Here is a 20736-nt window from a genome sequence, read left to right as displayed (position 1 = left end):
CCGTCGTCCCAGTGAGGACAAACCAAGTTTCTCCAGCCTTTCCTCATAGCTAATGCCCTCCATACCAGGCAACATCTTGGTAAATCTTTTCCGTACCCTCTCCAAAGCCTCCACATCCTTCTGGTAGTGTGGCGACTAGAATTGAACACTATATTCCAAGTGCGGCCTAACTAAGTTTCTATAAAGCTGCAACATGACTTGCCAATTTTTAAACTCAATGCCCTGGCTGATGAAGGCAAGCATATGTATGCCTTCCTGACTACCTTCTCTACCTACATTGCCACTTCCAGTGTGAGTAACTTACCTCTTCTTCTGAGACTGTACACTTTGGTTCTTGATCCCCCAGACTGGGAAACACCTTTCTTGTCAAGTCCTGTTGTAATTCTGTATACTTCAATGAGATCACCTTTCTAAATTTCAGGGAATACAGGCCCAATTTCCTCAATCTCTTCCCAGAAGACAAACCCAGAGATTATTTTGGTGAATCTTTGTTGTATTCATGCTATGATCAATGTCTCCCTTCTTCGGTAAAGGGGGCCAAAACTATTCACAACACTCCAGATGTGGTCGCACCAAGGCCCTATTCAACGGCAGCAAAACTTCCTTATTCCTGGACTCAAATCCTCTTTCAATAAAGACTAATACCTTCCGAACTGCTTGCTGCGCCTGCATGTTAGTTTTTGGTGACCTTACAACAAGAACATTTCTGAACCTCTCCCCAAGTCTGAGATCACATATCAATCAACTCAAGAGCAGCTTCTTCTCTACTGCCTTCAGACCTTAAAATGGACCTACATTGCACTAAGTTGATCTTTCCTTACACCTTAGCTAGCTCCGTAACACTACATTCTGCACTCCTTTCCTTCTCTATGTATGGTATGTTTCAGCTGTATAGCACACGAGAAACAATACTTTTCACTGCATATTAATACATGTGACAATAAAGAATCAAATTAAATCAAACAAAATTTAAGAAATACTCTGCGGTTCTGTTTTTCCTGCCAAAATGGATAACTTCATGTTTTCCCCCATTACATCCCTTGTTCTTCCCTACTCATTTGTCTGACTGTATCGCCTTGAAACCTCTTTGCATCTTCCTCACAGCGTACCTAACTTTCTATCATCGGCAAACTTGGCAATATTACATCTGGCTCCCACAACCAAAGCATTGCTGTAGATTGTGACCAGCTTGGATGCAAGAACAGACCCTTGTGATACCTCACTCACCACTGCCTGCCATCTTGGGAATGATCAGTTTAACCCTACTCCCTGTTTTCTGTCTGTAATCCAATCCTTAATCCATGCCAGTATATTTCCCACAATCCCATAAACTGTAATTTTGCTTACTAAGCACTCATGTGGCTAAAAAACTTCCGAAATGAGACCTCTCCAGTTTGGTCATTTGCAAGCTAAAGTCTCCCATGGGTCTGAGATTGTGACTATATTCAAGAAGGGAGTCAAGCCTGATTGCGGTAACTACAGAGGAGTCTCCCTGCTGCCTGCCACAGGGAAGGTCATCGTGAGGATCCTCTACAACCACCTTCTCCCAGTGGCTGGCGAACGCCTTCCAGAGCAGCAGCACGAGTTTCAGTTATGGAAGGGCCCCACAAAAATGATCTTCACCATGTGACAAATCCATAAAAATGGCAAGGAATGTGAAATAAATGCTTTGAAGTTAATAAAAGTTGTCTCCACTTCCAGCATTGGTTGTTACGGGGAACATGGGAATGCCAGTGAGACATTCAGCCCCTTAAGCCTGCCCACCCAGGGCAGCACAGTGGCACAATGGTTAGCACTGCTGCCTCACAGCACTGGGGACCCGGGTTCGATTCCCAACTTGGGTCACTGGCTGTGCGGAGTCTATACATTCTCCCTATGTCTGCGTGGGTTTCCTCCGGGTGCTCTGGTTTCCTCAGCTGAAAGACGTGCTGGTTAGGTGCATTGGCCGCGCTGAATTCTCCCTCAGTGTACCCGAATAGGCACCGGAGCGTGGCGACAAGGGGATTTTCACATTGTAGTGTTAATGTAAGCCTACTTGTGACAGTAATGAATAAACAAACCTTATTTTTTAGTTTAACTAGGGCCTCGTGGCCGGCAGAGGTTTGGAAGGGCCAAAGGGCCTACCCTTCTCTGCCATTGCTCATTGGGAGGGAGTGCGATCATTCAACCAGACCTTACCGTGACCCCTATATTCCACTCAGATACATGGCTGGTCACAGCATGCAGAACATAGATATGAGGAAAATATTTAATGGCTTTTTATTCTCCCTTGATCCCAAAGGCTGTCACAGATCTCTGATGAGACCAGGGCTCTGACATTGCTGTTGTTAATGGAAGCAGCTAAGGTTCACAGCGAGATGATTAAAAATAACTCCGTGTATAAAGGAAAGAGAAAAAAAAGAGAGGGCTGATAGAAAGGCATGATAGATAGTACAAAAGCCTCGCTGATCTTTAATGTCACATTTTCAGAGATTTGTTGTTAAGACTTTTCATTATTTTATCTGGCGTTTCAAAACTCCCCGAATCAATTCAGAGGCAGCAAGACAGGTTGTATGAAGATAACACTGGAATACAAATCAAAAAAAAAATTCTCCAGACGTCCCTGTTTTATATTCAGTGACATTCAGGCCTTGTTGCTAATCTCCCAGTCGTATTCAGATTAAAATGTGAGGTACAATATTTTACTATGTGCTGCGGGACGCCTTTAGCTCTTTTTAACTGAACCAGTATTTATTCTTTTCAAAAAAAAACCCCCTGATTTATCTATAGCACAAGCAGATCACTGATGTTTCTCGTGGTGACTTCAAAGGCGCGCTGTTTATAACATTCGGGGTGTGAGGAAAAAAATATTGCGACGGGGAAAGTGTTACAGGATGGAAGTGTGATCCAGGGAGTGTGGGCTTAGTCGCAATTTCTTCCAAGCGTGTTAAAGAGAGAATCAATTGGCATCAAGGACAGAAAGTTGGGTTAGTATTTTGGGGTTGAGCTAGAATCAGAGAATGGCCTTCCCAGATCTCCCTGCAAATATTTTCTGTTGCTTATCAAATACCTTTTTAAAATCTACAACTAAACCTGCCTCCACCAAATGCTCAGACAGTGCATTCCAGATCCTAACCAACCACTTCCTAAATAATGTTCCTTCTCCATCGTTATTGATCCCTCTTCCAATCATCATAGCTGATTCTACGTCACAATTGGGCGGGGGGGTCATAGTTTGAGGATAAGGGGTAAACCTTTTTGGAACTGAAGTGAGGAGAAATTTCTTCACCCAGAGGGTGGCGAATGTGTTGAATTCACTCCCACAGAAGGCCAAAATGTTGTGTGATTTCAAGAAGAAATTAAGATATAGCTTTTGGGGCTAAAGGGATCAAGGGAGGAAGGCGGGATCAGGATATTGAATTTGATGATCATGGTGAATGGATGAAACAGGCTTGAAGGCCCGATTGGCCTACTCCTGCTTCTATTTTCTATGTTTCAATGTTCCTAACACAAAAAGTAAAAGCAGGAACAGGGCACCAGGCTTTCCTGTCCCACGATATTGGCTGATCAATGCCGGCCTCGACTCCTTTTCTGTGCCATTTCCCCTTAACCCTCTATTCCGCAATCTATCAAATGTTTATCCACCTCCACTTTAAATACTTCTAATAATCCAGCCTCTCCTATGCCTTTGGGACAAAGAATTCCAGAGATTCACCATTCTCTGTGAGAAGAAACGTATCTAATACTGCAAGAAACTACAAAGAGTCATGAACGTAGCCCAGTCCATCACACAATCCCATCCATTGACTCCGTCTACACTTCTCGCTGCCTCAGAAAAGCAGCCAGCGTAATCAAGGACCCCATGCATCCCAGACGTTCTCTCTTCTACCTTCTTTTATCAGGAGAAAGATAAAAGAATCTGAGAACACATACCAACTGACTCTAGAACAGTTTCTTCCCTGCTGCCATCAGACTTTTGACTGGACCTACCATATATCAAGCTAATCTTTCTCTACATCCTAGTTATGATTGTAACAGTATGTTCAGAACCCTCACCTTTCCTTTTCCTGTATGTGCTCTATGAATGGTATGTTTTGTCTGCATAGCGTGCAAGAAACAATACTTTTCATTGTCTCCCAATACATGTGACAATAATAAATCAAATCAAAACAACAGTGAATCTTTGTAAGCCTCCAGATTCTTTTCTTCATTCGACCAAGAACAGGCCTGCATTATTTCAAGTCTTCACCCTAGGGAAAAGCAAATGAGATAAAGCACTCCTGAAATGCCCTGCTGTCTGATTTCCACCTTCTTCACAGCAGCACACCTATACCTGGCCAAAGTTAACAGCAATGGTCACAATTCTCCAGAAGAATAACAAACAGCTGCTGCCACAGGGAAAATTGATGCATTTCCCACTGGCCCTAAAAGTGCTAATGAGGTGTGATTCGACAGAAGAGAGAGGGAACACCCCCAACCCTCCAGTACACTGGGTGGTCCTCTCCCCTCTACCCCACCATTACTAAATGTTTAGGTCAACTCATAACACAGGCTTCAGGGTGACTTGAATCCCCTGCTCTGTCCTTGCCAGCCCAAGTGAGCGATATTCTGCTATAGGCAGCACATTGGTACAGTGGTTAGCACTGCTACCTCTCAGACAGAGCCCTGAAAGCTGGTGATGTTTGCTACCACTCCGACTTCTACACACCACACCTGGAAGTCTTCATGCACCCCTCTTACAGTAAGCGATGTGGTGGTCTTTTGACCGCACCCCGCCACCCCCCCCCCCCCCCCCCGCTTCGTTCATGAACTTTTCATGAAACCTTTTCAAAGTTGAGCTTTCCTCCCCTCAGGCATAGGGTCATAGAAACCCTACAAATACAGAAGGATGCCATTCGGCCCATCGAGTCTGCATCGACCACAATCCCACCCAGGCCCTAATCCCGTAACCTCACACATTTACCCAGCTAATTTCCTCAATTTAGCATGGCCAACCAACCTAACCCACGTATCTTTGGACTCTTGGTCATGTGGGATGCCTTCATGGTACAAATGTAATCTTCCCTTCCTTTACTTGTCGCTGGGGCTTCACTGGAAACTCATCCTCCGCTATGGCCTCCTCAGCGGTACCAGGTCATCCTCCTTCTCTCCACTCCAGGAGCACCATCAAAATGGCAGCACTGAGCTCAGGTTCTATTCGTCTATCCGCCATCTCTCAGCTCAGCCTCTGGAAGGTAGCATCTCTCATGTTTCTTCCTCAGTGGATTTGAATTCTGGCATAACTGAAGTATAGCCATAGAATTGTCCAGTTCACAATCTCTGCTCTAACCCTGTTTTCAACTTTTTAATTACACACAGAGGTTCTTGTAAATGTGCCTTCTCTGGTACTCCCCAGCTGCAGCCCTCCTTGTTCTTTACAGCAACAGTTTTTTTGTCAACCGCCCACACTCTGTCTTCCATCGTTCGTCTTCCTCATTCACTTCCGTGCCCCTCTGTCTGCCATCATGAGCCGTCTCCCTCCCCAGCTCCTTGCACAGCCCTCCATCCATATTTGCCTCCACCCTCTTTGTCTTCTCCAGGTCATCCCCCCAACACCGCTCACCTCACGCTACACCATGGTTGAACTTTGGAATTTTATTGTGGTGGGTGCATGACTCCCACAGTGTAGAACCAGGGGGCTTCCATAGGCACAGTTCTGATCTGGCTCATTGACTGGGGAGGGTTCATGGGTCCAGCAGCACTGTGTTGTCCAGATAGACACTGGTGTGTGACATGGGTGGGGGACAAGGAGACCAACCCTAGGCACAGAATTGAACCAAAATGCTGACACGTGGGGGGTTCATGGGTCTAGCAGCACTGTGTTGTCCAGCTAGACATTAAGGTGTGGCACGATGGGGGAAGAAGACCCCTGCACTCTCCAACTCCAAACTGGGCCGAGATGCTGACACAGAGGGTCCATGAATCCCTCAACATGAAGACCAACCTGCCATGGAAATGGAAGCGGGAACCAGTCTGCCCCGACAGAATGGTGAACATCACATCAGGAGCAGCGCAGCACTGTGACAGAATGGATTTCCTGCATTTGCCCCAAGATCCCTGGCGCACTGAGGGCCGTCTTGTGCACACCGCTCTTTAGCAATCGGGATTTGACCCCCGACATGATTTCCAGCTGATGAACCGCACTAAGTTGGGGGGGAGGGGGTGGGGGGGGGGGGGGGGGGGGGGTGCGGGGTAGTGGTGGGGGGGGGCTGTTTTAATGAGCATTCATGAGATGCAAATCAATGCAAATACCACCTGCTAGCAGAGGGCAATCCACCCCATTGGGAATGTTGTGTTACCTTGGTGGGTTTCTGACATTTTGGCTCTCGCCAGGTTTTCCGTGCCCTCCCAAATCCACTGCAGGGGGAAGTGGGGGGAGGCAGGGGAAGGGTGGGGGGGGTGGAGGGGAGGTGGGTGCGGGGGGAGGTGACGATGTTAGGTTTCTACTCTTCATTCCTTTAACTCAGCTTCTAAAGCCTCTCTATAACAGTAATGCGAAGCGATTCATTTTGGTCAAGGAAAGAAGAGAAACAATATAAACTGAAGGGGAATGCAGGCGCAGAGGGACCTGCCGGTGGTTATATGTGCACAAATCATCGGAAAATCACAGCAGATTGAGAAAACAGATTGAAAAAAGCAAAACGAATCCTGGGAATTCTAAACAGAGACATCGAGTACATAGAGGCATAAGTGGTTCTGTCAAATATCTTTAAAGTGCTAGCTCGGTATTGCATCCACTTCTGGGCACTGCACTTTAACAAGCGTATGAAGGCATTAGGGACGGCACAGCAGTGATTCACAGGAATGGTTCCAGGGATAAAGAACTCCCATTGTGTGGATACATTGCAAAACTTGGGGTTGTTCCCTTTGGAAAAGAGGGGCAAAAACAGAAAACGCTGGGTAAGCTCAGCAGGTGCGGCCGCATCTGTGGTGAGAGAAACCAGAGTTGGCATTCTTCATCTGCAGTGGCACAGTGGTTAGCATAGCTGCTTCACAGCGCCAGGGACCCGACTTGGGTCACTGTCTGTATGGAATTCGCACATTCTCCCCGTCTCTGCGTGGGTTTCCTCCGAGTGCTCCGTTTTCCTCCCACAGTCCAAAGATGTGTGGGTTAAGGGGATTGACCATGCTAAATTGCTCCTTAGTGTCAGGGGGATTAGCTAGAGTAAAGGGGTTGTGCGGATAAGGCCTGGGTGGGATTGTGGTCAGTGCAGACTCGATGGGCTGAATGGCCTCTTCCTGAACTGTAGGATTCTACACCTTTGAGTCATTTTACAGCTTTCCCGACTTAATATTGAGTTCAACAACTTCAGGCAATGAACTCTTTCCTCTAATTTGTCCTCCCTATTTAATCCCATTTATTTGTCCCAATCCTCTCCCCCAGCCACACCACACCAACAGTGCCATCTGTCATTTGTTCTTAAGTTTTGCTTTCACAGAGTGCTGAGCTTCTGTCATTAACACATTTTGCCTACTTAATGCCACTATTAGCACCTGCTTTAGTCTTTAACATTACCATTGCCACTTCATTTGTCTTGTGTCCATTACATCTTTGTCAACTCTCTCCTAGCTCCCACCAATCTACTCTGCTCTACTCTTCCCCCAGCCCATTAAAAAGTATAAAATTCATCGCATTTCTCCTGCTCTTTATCTTTGAAGGAGAGTCATGTGGTCTCAAAACGTTAACTCTGTTTCTCTTTCCACAGACCTGCTGAGTGTTTCCAGCATTTTCTATCTTCCAGCATCTACAGTATTTTGCTTTCATGTAAAGGCTGAGAGGAGATTTGATTGAGATGTTTGAAGTCAGTGAGGGGACTGGACAGGGTGGACCGAGGTAAACCATTCACCTTGGCCAAAGGAATAAAGAACACAGGACACCAATTTAAGGCTTTTGGGATAAAAGCAACCGGCATCATGAGGAAAAGTGCTTTCATTCTCTGAGTGCTGCGTGTCTGGAGTGCACTGTCTGAGAGTGTGGTGGAGACAGATTCACACAGCGAGGTGGTTAGGATCTGGAATGTACTGTCTGAGAGTGTGGTGGAGACAGATTCACACAGCGAGGTGGTTAGGATCTGGAATGTGCTGTCTGAGAGTGTGGTGGAGACAGATTCATACAGCGAGTGGTTAGGATCTGGAATGTACTGTCTGAGAGTGTGGTGGAGACAGATTCACACAGCGAGTGGTTAGGATCTGGAATGTACTGTCTGAGAGTGTGGTGGAGACAGATTCACACAGCGAGTGGTTAGGATCTGGAATGTACTGTCTGAGAGCGTGGTGGAGACAGATTCACACAGTGAGTGGTTAGGATCTGGAATGTACTGTCTGAGAGTGTGGTGGAGACAGATTCACACAGTGAGTGGTTAGGATCTGGAATGTACTATCTGAGAGTGTGGTGGAGACAGATTCACACAGTGAGTGGTTAGGATTGGGAATGTACTGTCTGAGATTGTGGTGGAGACAGATTCACACAGCGAGGTGGTTAGGATCTGGAATGTACTGTCTAAGAGTGTGGTGGAGACAGATTCACACAGTGAATGGTTAGGATCTGGAATGTACTGTCTGAGAGTGTGGTGGAAACAGATTCAGAAGGCAAGTGGTTAGGATGTGGTTACCTCTTCAAAAAACTCAATCAAATTTGTGAGACATGATTTTCCACTCACAAAGCCATGCTGATTGTCTCTAATCAGTCCTTGCACCTCCAAATGCCAAAAGATCCTGTCTCTCAAAATACCTTCCAATAACTTACCCACCACAGATGTGAGGCTCACTGGCCTGTGGTTCCCAGGCTTTTCCCTGAAGCCCTTTTTAAACAAAGGCACAACATTTGCCGCCCTCCAATATTCAGGCACCTCACCTGTGACTATCGATGATACAAATATCTCTGCTAGGGGACCCACAATTTCCTCTCTAGCCCCCCACAATGTCCTGGGGATTTATCTACCTTGATGCGCTTTAAGACTTCCAGCAACTCCTTCTCTGTAATATGTACGCCTCTCAAGGCATCACTATTTATTTCCCCAAGTTCCCTAACATTCAAGCTTTTCTCAACAGTAAATACTGATGAGAAATATTCATTTAGGATTTCACTCATCTCTTGTGGATCCACACGTAGATGACCATGTTGGTCCTTAAGAGGTCCTACTCTGTCCCTAGTTACTCTTTTGGCCTTTGTGTATTTATAGAAGCTCTTCGGATTCTCCTTTGCCTTATCTGCCAAAACAATCTTGTGTCTCTTTTTTTGCCCTCCTGATTTCTCTCTTAACGCCATAAAACATTAGACAAGGGTCGTGGGTGGAGAGGGGGACTGGTGGTGTTGAGATGGCGGTGCGGGCTCATTGGGCCGAAGGGCCTGTTTCCCAGGCTGTTTTTGTTCTTTGTTCTTCTTACTCCTGTACCCCCTACACTCTTCAAAGGATTCACTCGATCCCAGCTGCCTAATGTCCATTTGGAAGGGAAACTTGCCACCCCAATCTAGTTTGGCCAGTATGTGACACCATCTGCAACTTTATAAGACCCTTGTCAGACCCTACTTGGAGCACTGTGCGCAGTTCTGGTCGCCTCACTACAGGAAGGATGTGGAAGCTATTGAGAGGGTGCAGAGGAGATTTACAAGGATGTTGCCTGGATTGGGAGGCATGCCTTATGAAGGTAGGTTGAGGGAGCTAGGTCTCTTCTCCCTAGAGAGACGAAGGTTGAGAGGCGACCTGATAGAGGTTTATAAAATGTTGAGAGGAATAGATAGGGTGGATTCTCGGAGGCTATTTCCCAGGGCTGAAATGGTCGCTATGAGAGGACACAGGTTTAAGGTGCTGGGAAGCAAGTACAGAGGAGATGTCAGGGGAAAGTTTTTCACTCAGAGGGTGGCGTGTGAGTGGAATCGGCTGCCGTCGGTGGTGGTAGAGGCAAACTCGCTGGGGTCTTTTAAAAGACTTCTGGATGAGTATATGGCATCTAATGGCATTGGGAGTGACAGATAGTTCTATGGCTTGGTAGGTATAGATGTGATCGGCGCAACTTGTGGGCCGAAGGGCCTGTTTGTGCTGTAGTGTTCTATGTTCTATGTTCTATCTCTCCTAAATATCTTTAAGAAGGTGCTTGAGAGGTGCATCCTGAACTATTGTAGTCATCATAATGGAGCAACACCCACGATGTTGTTAGCGAAGGGATTCCAGGATTTGATTCAGTGAGAGCGAAGGGAACATCTTTTCATGTCAGGATGGTGTGTGGTTTGGAGGGGAACTTGTAGGTGGTGATTTTTCCCATTTATCAGCTGCCCTGTCCTTCTAGATGATAGAGGTCATGGTATGGAAGGTGCTGTCAAAAGAACATTGGTTAGTTTCTGCAGTGCAAGGTTAGGTGCATTGGCCATGCTAAATTCTCCCTCCTGTACCTGAATAGGCATCAGAGAGTGGCCACTAGGGGATTTTCACAGTAACTTCATTGCAGTGTTAATATTTTTCTACTTGTGACTAATAAATAAACTTTACTTCACAATGTGTAAATTGTACACATTGTTGTCACTGGTTGAAGGTACTGGATGGGGTGCCAATCAAATGGGCCACTTTGTCCTGGATGGTGTCTATTGACCTTTTTGGAGCTGCACTCATCCAGACAAGGGGAGGGTGTTCCATCACACTCCTGACTTGGTGCCCTTGTAGATAGTGGATAGACTTTGTGAATCAGTAGGTGAGTTATTCTCTGCAGAATTCCCGGCCTCAGTTTCTGGTCAATACTGACCCCCAGGATTTTGATAGTGGACGATTCAGTAACGATAATACCACTGAATGTCAAGAGTAGTTGGCTGGATTTTTTCATGCTGGACATGACTATTGTCTGGCATTTGCGTGAGGTGTGAATGTTACTTGTCGCTTAGCAGCCTCTGCCTGAATGTTGTCCAGGTCTTGCTGCGTATGGGCACGAGCTGCTTTAGTATCTGAGGAGTCACAGCTGTTGTTGAATAATGTGCAGTCATTGGTGAACACCCTCACTGGTGACTTTACGATGGTCTTTGATGAAGCAGCTGATAGTGTTTAGGCCTGGGTCACTACCCTGAGGAACTCCTGCAGCGATATCCCGGAAATGAGATGATTGACCAACAGAATCATCTACCGACGCCTAATTGGGCCAATGCACCTAACCAGCACCTCTTTCAGAATGTGGGAGGAAACCGGAGCGCCCGGAGGAAACCCACGCAGACACGGGGAGGATGTGCAAACTCTACACAAACAGCGACCCAAGCCGGGAATTGAACCCAGATCCCTGGCGCTGTGAGGCAGCAGTGCTAACCCCCCCAGTGTGCCACCGTGCCGCCCATATGCTGGGGACCTCTGGAGGAAGCCTCGATGGATCATCTACTCAGTATTTTGGGTTGAGGCTTGTTGCAAATGCTTCAGCGCTGGCATTTGCACCGGGACGCTGGACTCCTCCATCATTGTGAATGGAAATAGATCGCTACAGCAATGTAGTTGACTCCTAATTGTTCTCAGTGGCAAATAGGAATGGACAGCAAATGTTCATGGTGCCCATATCACATGAAACAATTCCCAATGCACCTGCACACAATAAACCAGTTCATTTATTTCATTTCTGACCTTCTTCCATTCTCCAGTTACTCTGTCCCTGTAGACTAGGTTTATACTCCCTCAAGCATAGAAGATTAAGGAGCAGTTCAGTTGAAAACAATTGAAAGATTTGATATGGTAGATGGAGAGAAAGTACTTCTTTTGGTGTGAGCGTCCAAAACAAGACAAAATTCGAACAAGACCACACAAACAGGGGAAGGACTTCTTCACACATTTGAGCAGAAAATCATAGAATCCCCAAAGTGCAGAAGGCCATTCGACCCATCGAGTCTGCACCGACCACAATCCCATCCAGGGCCTATTCCCATAACCCACATATATATCCTAGCTCGTCCCGCTGACACTAGGGGGAATTTAGCATGGCCAATCCACTCAACCCACATGTGTTCTGACTGTGGGAGGAAACCAGAGCACCCAGAACAAACCCACGCACACACGGGGGAGAACGTGCAAACTCCACACGGACAGTCACCCAAGCCAGGAATCGAACTCAGGTCCCTGGTGCTGTGAGGCAGCAGTGCTAAAAGTGTCATAAAGATCATAGAATCTCTACAGTGCAGAAGGAGGCCCTACAGCCCATCTAGTTTGCACCGACCACAATCCCACTCATGCCCTATTCCCATAACCTCACATGTTTTCCCTACTAATCTCCCTGACACTCGGGAGAATCAAGAATGGCCAACCAACCGAACCCACACTCTTCTGACTGTGGGAGGAAGCCAGAGCACCCGGAGCAAACCCACGCAGACATGGTGAGAATGTCCAAACAGACAGTGACCCAAGCCGGGAATTGAACTCGGGTCCCTGGTGCTGTGAGGCAGCAGAGCTAACCACTGTGCCACCATGCCGCTGCCAAAATGGTAGCGCATGTCGGGAGCTTTTACAATTCAGAAAATTTATTGAAGCCAGGTCAATTTAGTTATTTATTTATGAGTCACAAGTAGGCTTATGTTAACATTGTAATGAGGTTAATGTGAAAAATCCTCTATTCGCCTCACTCTGGTGCCTGTTCGGGTACACTGAGAGAGAATTTAGCACAGCCAATCCACCTAACCAATGCACCTTTCGGACTGTGAGAGGAAACCAGAGCACCCGGAGGAATCCCATAAAGACACAGGGAGAATGCGCAGACTCTGCACAGACAGAGAACCAAGCCAGGAATCAAACCCAGATCCCAGGCGCTGTGAGGCAGTAGTGTTAACCACTGTGCCATCGTTCCGCCAAACCATTCAGAAAATCTGCAGATGCCAGGTCAGTTTATTTATTTATTAGTGTCACAAGTAGTCTTACATTAACACTGCAATGAAGTTACTGTGAAAATCCTCTCGTCGCCACACTCCGGCACCTGTTCAGGTACACTGAGGGAGAATTTAGCATGGCCAAAGCACCTAACCAGCACAGCTTTCGGACTGTGGGAGGAAACTGGAGCACCCAGAGGAATCCCATGCAGACACGGGGAGAATGTGCAGACACCACACAGACAGTGACCCAAGCCGGGAATCGAACCCGGGCCCCTGGCGCTGTGAGGCAGCAATGCTAACAGTGTCAGGTGACATTTTCAGGACACAAGGCTCGGCAAGAATATGAAGGAATCAAATAGTGCAGAATTAATGTGCATAAATGAATTTAAGATACAGATCAGCCATGATCTAATTAAATGGCGGAACAGGCTTGAGGGGCTGAATAGTCTCCTCCTGTTACAATGTTCCGACTCTGGAATGCAAACCTTTGAAGTTAATGGGAATTATGACTTTCTTTCAATTTACAGTCATTGAACAAACTGTATAATTTCACACCTAACAGCATTAAATTTAGCATTGAAGTGCTGCTTAGATTTGCTATTAATATATAAGCCTGAACGTGCCCATGATATGCAAATTATGCCAATAAATTATGGTAAATTATGATAATATTGTAGACTTAACCTCATAAGGAGCTGACTGCAGTTGACAGCTGATGAAATTAAGACTAGTTTCATTAGGTTTGGATTTTCCACATGCCTAGAATTTGAATTTTAGCTGTGTTAAGATTAAAATGGCAGGTAAGAGAGGGGTCAAATTTTCCTTTTTTTTTCGCTGTGATGTCCAGTCGAGGTCTGTTTGTAGAACTTGAAATTAATCCCCAAGGGAATACACCGTAGAATTCCCACCTGAGGTCAATGAACATTCCCATTTTCCGCTCCTCACCCATTCTGATTTCCCTGTGGCGGACAGGATGATAAAATTCCAGCCACTGTGTCGAAGACACTATCTTACCTCAGTACTGTCATCGCAGGTCAACTGCTCAATGGGCCTTACTCCATTGTCTCGGCATGCTGGCACAGTGGTTAGCAATGTTGCCTCCCAACACTAGGGACTCGAGTTCAGTTCCAGCCTTGGGTGACTGCATGGAGTTCGCACACACTTCCTGTGCCTAGTGGGTTTCTTCCCACAGTCCAAACTTGTCCATGCCACCCCTTTTTTAACCTCTAAGCTAGTCCCAATTGCCCGTGTTTGGCCCCGATCACCTTATATCCATCTTATCACGTAACTGTCTAAATGTTTTTTAAAAGACAAAATTGTATCTGCCTCTATTACGATCTCCGGCAGCTTGTTCCAGATGCTCATCACTCTCTGTCTGAAAAATTGCCCCTCTGGACCCTTTTGTATCTTCCTCTCTCACATCAAACCTATACCCTCTAGTTTTAGACTCCCCTACCTTTGGGAAAAGATTGATTGTATACAACTGATTGGTTTATTGGCCATACTAAATTGCCTTGGACTGTTCCAAAATCTCTCAGTTAGTTTAAAGTCTGTTTATTAGTGTCACAAATATGTTTCTATTAAGTACATGGAACTTAGTAAGATTGACTATCTAGCTGATCTATGCTGCTCTGTATTTTATAGACCTCTACAAGGTCATCCCTGAGCCTCCTACACTCCAGAACAAAAAAAGCCCCAGTCTATTCAGCCTCTCTTTATAACTCAAACCATCAAGTCCCGGTAGTATCCTAGTAAATCTTTACTGCACTCTTTCTAGTTTAATAATATCCTTTCTATAATAGGGTGACCAGAACTGTACACAGTATTCCAAGTGTGGCCTTGAACAACTTCAACAAGATGTCCCAATTCCTGCATTCAATGTTCTGACCAATGAAACTAAGCATGCCAAATTCCTTATTCACCACTCTGTCCATCTGTGACTCCACTTTCAAGGACATATGAAGCTGTACCCTAGATCTCTTTGTTCTATAACTCTTCCCAACATCCGACCATTAACTTAATTACTAATACCATTAAGTCCTCCCCTGGTTCAATTGACTAAACTGCATCAGTTCGCATTTGTCTAAATTAAACTCCATCTGCCATTCGTCAGCCCACTGGCCCAATTGATGAAGATCCCACTGTAATCCTAGATAACCTTCTTTACTGTCCACTATGCCACCAATCTCGGTGCCATCTGCAAACTAACTAACCATGCCTCCTACATTCTCATCCAAATCATTGATATAAATGGTCAAGAACAGATCCCTGAGGGACACCGCTGGTCAGAGGCCTCCAGTCTGATAAACAACCCTCTACGGTTTGAATTTAAGTGTTTTGTGAAGGATAAAACCCAACACAGTGAGGGGGGATGGGGGGGGGGGGGGCGGTGGCGGTGGGACAGCTCAGGAGAGTAACTGGGTGGGTAGGGTCTCATGACAGATAGGGGGTGTGAGGGGAGACTCAGGGGGAGGGACATCAGTGCTGATTGGCCTGTACAATAGTTACCCAGAAGCTAGAAGTGGTTTTAATTCTTCTAATGTTTTCAGGATAACTACTAATCCAACACAATCAAAACTGTTCAAAATTTGCCTAGTGAAGGGCAGTGGCCCATGGGAGTCTGCACTTAAGTTTTAAGCTTATTTATTTGTGTCACAAGTAGGCTTACATCAACACTGCAATGAAGTTACTATGAAATTCCCCTCATCACCACACTCCTGCACCTATTTGAGTACATAGAGGGAGAATTTAGCATGGCCAATACACTGAACCACCGCGTCTTTCAGACTGTAGGAAGAAACCGAAAGACCCTTAGGAAACCCACGCAGACACGGGAAGAACATGCAGACCCCGCACAGGCCGTGGCCCAAGCCGGGAATTGAACCTGGGTCCCTGGCGCTATGAGGCAGCAGTGTTAACCACTGTGCCATCATGCCACACAGTCTGTACCTGGGAATGTCTGTGGGGTGGGATGATAAGAGTCGGAGGTACGGAAGTTGGTGTTGTTTCCCCAGCATATTTTGGGGGTACCCCCAATACTGGAGCTCGGATGTTATGCGAGGACAGGTTGAGAGAGCGGTAAATGAAGCATATAACATCCTGGCCTTTATCAATAGGGGCATAGAGAAAAAATGCAAAAGTGCTATGCAAGCAAATAAAATATGATACCAAGTCAAATTAGAAGTCATTAGGACAGCTTAGACAAAGAAGTGGGTTTAAAGTGTGTCTTTAAAGAGGAATAAAGTTCATAAGATATAGAAGCAGAATTAGACCATTTGGTCCATCAAACCTGCTCCGTCGTGCGGTCATGATTGACAATTTGATGGGCAGAGAGGTTTAGAAAGGGATTCCACGGCTCAGGGTCAAGCTAGGCAAAGACAAAGCCACCATGGTGGAACAATGTGAGTTGGCACGGTTCAAAAGGCCATAATTTGAGGAGCTCAGATATTGCCATAAAATCCCTACAGTGGAGGAGGGGGCCATTTGGCCCATTGTGTCTACACTGACTCTCCAAAACAGCATCTTACTCAGCCCCTCTCCCCCATCAACAACCCCCTGCATTTATCAATGCTGATCCATCTAACCTACACATCTTTGGGCGCCAAGGGGCAGTTTAGTGTTAGCCAATTCATCTAAACCACGCATCTTTAGGCATTGGGAGGAAACGGGGGAAAACCCGGGCAGTCAAGGGGAGAACATGCAAACTCCACACAGACAGAAATTGGAGGGTTGTGGGCTACAGGAGGTTAAAGTGATGGGGAGAAGTGTGGCCAGGGTAGGAATTTGGAGACAATACAACTCATCAATCATGTGTGGCACTGTAACATTAAATGACATTTGGGCAGGATGCACAGAGATGCAGTGGCGTGCCATGCATATTATTATATTGGGGTGACATTGTGGAAAAACAACACAGTAAGGTTATAATGATAGCGACTTCTTTTCAGATTAATCTGTACTTTCGATCATTAACTTAGTCTTTCCATTCTGCATTGATATGATAATGGGGGGAATAACTTCCTTCTTGGAATGAGAACACACATTGAACATTAATTTCATGGCAACACAAAATTAAACATTTAATCACAGTCTGGCAGATGAACTGGATTGCCAGAGTTGTCTTGTGCCTTGGCGCTCAGTTGGTTAATCAGGGAACTAACCAGCAGGAAGAAGGGAGAATGTAACTCTTAAATGTCTCTCACGACACCTGCTTTTGTTTTTGGAAAAGCTTTATTGAGGTTTGATTGATAATTCTGCGTGGACTTCACAGAGGAAATCTAAAAGGACAGCTGGCTTTGCGACATGGCTGCTGAGCTGCTCAATTAGATACGTTACTTTCTTGGAGGAGGTACGCCCTATGTCACGAGAATTGGATGCTCAACTTCCTCATACAATGCAATAGCTCCACATGCCAAGGAAATATGTTTGGCTGAATTTGGCTTCTTCGATCAGCTGGATGGGACAGCAATCTCTATTGCTGTAGACACTATATTTGTTCAATGTGTCCAGTCGTCCATCAGAATAGCCTTGATGTGGAGATGCCGGTGTTGGACAGGGGTGGGCACAGTAAGAGGTCTCACGACAGCAGGATTAAAGTCCAACAGGTTCATTTGGAATCATGAGCTTTCGGAGCACTGCTCCTTCATCAGATGAGACTTATCTTGCTTTTGCTTTTGTTCTCTGTCCCCCTATTGATAAAGGCCAGGATGTTGTATGCTTTATTCACTGCTCTCTCAACCAGAATAATCTTCTTCTTCTTCTCCAGTTATCCACTTGCTAATGAGTATGATTGCAACCAAAGAAACTCTGTGTCACTGGTCATGGGTTACTGTGGGTCCTTGCGTGACCGACCTTAGAGCTCTATCTTTGTCTGCATGCTTGGCACGTAGACCCGGGATCAGTCCTTGGATTCTAGGGGCCCTATTTACCATTTTCATTCCAAGTGCTGGGCAGACTTGAAACTGGGAGTGTTTCAGATTTGACGTTTAGACCCGTTCTCAGGCACTCCCTTACACAAGAACATCCTGCAAGAATATCAGTGATTCCAGAATCACGCTGCAGAAGCCTGTGGGTGGGGTAAAACATGCCGAAAATCCTGCAGCTCCGATCGGCGTCTCCAACTGCATGCACAGAAAAAATAATAGGATGCTGCTTCTCTGCCACATCGCTCCCAGGATGGATAATGCCTCCCCCTGGCCCCCACAGACATTGTCCCCACCCCCACAACATCACTGATCCCCTTATCTCATGCCCCCCCCACCCAAACCAATCACAGATCCTTCCTCCTCTTACCCCCATCGATCTCAGGCAGAGTGACAGCAGGTTCTCCCCCCACACCCCCCTCAGCACTGATGTCAGGCAGACCCATCTCCTCCACCCCCCACTGATCTCAAGCAGAGAGCCATCAGACACTAGGCACTTATCTCCTCAGTAACTGGAGCGCCCCAATCGGACTTATACGGAGCGTGTCAGTTCTCGCGTCGATTCTGGATGGGTGAACGCAGTTATAAAGGGGGAGGTGCTGATAAAGTTGGACGTGCAGCCCATTAAATCAATTTAAATGCATGCAAATGGGTATGGTCCCGATCGTGGCCATTTTGAGGCCTTGGTAAAGGGGGAACTGGCACAGAGGCAGGTGCGGATCACGCCACTCGCCTCACGCCCAACGTTACCAAGTTTTCATGCCTGAAAATGGGCACAGTGTGATGGTAAAATTAGGCCCTAGTTGCTGGGATTTCTTTCAGGCTCCTTTTTCAGGCTGAATCTTGCCATTGGATGCCCTCAGAGAATTGTGTCCCTTCAATAAGAAGGTTCTTCCAAGTGGATCTCTTCTGAACAAAGCGAGTCCCAGGCATTCCTTGAGATGTGCCTTCAGTGTGTCTTTGAAGGGTTTCCTTGGTCCTCCTTTTGTTCAAAAACATTCCTAAAGCTGGATGAGGAAGATTTGTTGGGGCATTAACATCCGGGCCCAGTGGACTTAGTTCCAGATGATCATGGCCTCGATGCTGGTGCTCTTGACTCTTTCAGGAGAGCAGATGTTAATACGTCTGTCCTCCAGCTGATGCGGAGGGTCTGTCTCAGACATCACTGATGGTGAGCCTCAAGGACCTTCTCATTTTGACCATCTCCACCTCAAGTGAGTTGCTGCTCAGATCGCAGTTGGTTGCGTTCTTGGATCTGGGTCATGACATTCTGGGTTCAAGTCACACTCCAGCAATCCCAGAGTGCTGCATTGGAGCATAGCAATCAAGGCTGCAGAGCTGCAGAGCTGCTGCATGATCAGAGGCACTGTCTCTGCGGACAAGAGATTCAATGGCAGGATACCCTATCAGGCAGATGTGAAAGATCTCGTTGCAGTATTTCAAAGAAGAACAGGGCAGCTATCCAGGTTTCCTGGCCAATATTTAGCATTCAATCAATGTTAGGAAATGTAGATTCAGAAAGAATGTTTCTGATGGTGGGGGAGTCCAGAACTAGGGGTCATAGTTTGAGCATCAGGGGTAAACCTTTTCAGATTGACGTGAGGAGAAATTTCTTCACCCAATGTGTGGTACTCACTCCCACAGAATGTAGTTGAGGCCAAAGCATTGTCTGATTCCAAAAAGAAATTTGATATAGCTCTTGGGACTAAAGGGGTCAAGGGATATTGGGGGAAGGAGAGATCAGGACATTGAATTTGCTGATCATTATGAATGGCGGAGCAGGCGCGAAGGGCCAAATGGTCTACTCCTGCTTCTAGTTTCATTGTTTCTCTGTGTCTATGTCTGATTAATATCACATTGCTGTTTGTGGGATCTTGCTGTGCAAACAAGTTGCTGCACTTCCAACATTGACTACGCTTGAGAAAAACTTCACTGGTTATAAAGTGCTTTGAGACATTAGATGGTTCTGAAAAGTACGATATAAATATGCCTTCCTTTTATCTATTTTATGAAAGTGTCTGAGACGAGATGGAGATGCCAGTCAAACCCATTTATATTAATAGCACCATTGACACCAACACAATGAGCAGCTTTATATTGTTTTTGCTACCATCAAAGCTGCCACAGAATGAAGGAGTAGGCACAAGCCCTTCAGCCCCCGTCTGCTAAATTAGGTAGTGGCACATTGGCACAGTGGTTAGCATTGCTGCCTCACAGCGCCAGGGACCCGGGTTCGATTCCCAGCTTGGGTTACTGTCTGTGCGGAGTTTGCACATTCTTCTCATGTCGGCGTGGGTTTCCTCCGGATGCTCCGGTTTCCTCCCACAATTCAAAAGACGTGCTGGTTAGGGTGCATTGACCATGCTAAATTCTCCCTCAGTGTACCCCAACAGGCGCTGGAGTGTGGCAACTAGGGGATTATCACGATAACTTCATTGCAGTGTCAATGTAAGCCTGCTTATGACACTGATAAATAAACTTTAATGCTAACTCCACCTACATGGCTTGGTTCGGTAAATTTCTCCCTCTATGGAGGGACTTTCTTATGGGGAGTGGCTGAGCAGGTTGGACTTATACTCATTGAAGTTTAGAAGAATGAGTGGCGACCTTATTAAGAAATATAAGATTCTAAGGGGGCATGACAGGGTAGGTGCTGAGAGATTGTTTCCCGTAATGGGATGTGTACGACCAGGGGTCATAATCTCAGAGTAAGGAGCCACCCCTCAGAGTAAGTGGTTATCATAGAATCTCTACAGTACAGAAGGAGGCCATTCAGCCCATCATGCCTGCACTGACAACAATCTTACCCAGGCCACATCCCTATAGCCCCACTTATTTACCCTGCTAATTCCCCTGATACTAACAGGCAATTTTCTATGGCCAATCTGCCTAACCCGCACATCTTTGGAGTGTGGGAGGAAACCGGAGCACCTAGAGGAAACCCATGCAGACACGGGGAGAATGTGCAAAGTC

Source organism: Carcharhinus amblyrhynchos, chromosome 10 (genome assembly GCF_965287045.1).
Source record: "Carcharhinus amblyrhynchos chromosome 10, sCarAmb.v2.hapA, whole genome shotgun sequence".
Taxonomy (NCBI): Eukaryota; Metazoa; Chordata; class Chondrichthyes; order Carcharhiniformes; family Carcharhinidae; genus Carcharhinus; species Carcharhinus amblyrhynchos.
This window is presented reverse-complemented; position numbering follows the sequence as displayed.